Below are 376 nucleotides of genomic sequence, written 5' to 3' on the forward strand. Positions count from 1 at the left end.
TCCTCGTCAGAGGATTCCAAGATCTAGAAGGTAGGAAATCCTTCACCCTCATCCTGCCATTTCTTCTATTCTTTTTTTTTTTTTTGGGGGGGGGTGAGGTGATTGGAGTCAAGTGACTTGCCCAGGATCACACAACTAGGAAGTGTTGAGTGTCTGAGGACAGATTTGAACTCAGGTCCTCCTGACTTCAGGGCAGGTGCTCTATCCACTAAGCCATGTAGCTGTCCCTGCTTTTATCCTTCTTGACCTACCCTATCAAAAGTCTTCTGAAAGATGCTATTAGTCATTGGGACAGCTGTGGCTCCTCAGTATATAAAGTGCTGAGCCTGGATCAGAAAAACTCCCATTCCTGAGTTCTAGTATGACCAGATACTTA

This window comes from Sminthopsis crassicaudata, chromosome 3 (assembly GCF_048593235.1).
Source record: "Sminthopsis crassicaudata isolate SCR6 chromosome 3, ASM4859323v1, whole genome shotgun sequence".
Classification (NCBI taxonomy): domain Eukaryota; kingdom Metazoa; phylum Chordata; class Mammalia; order Dasyuromorphia; family Dasyuridae; genus Sminthopsis; species Sminthopsis crassicaudata.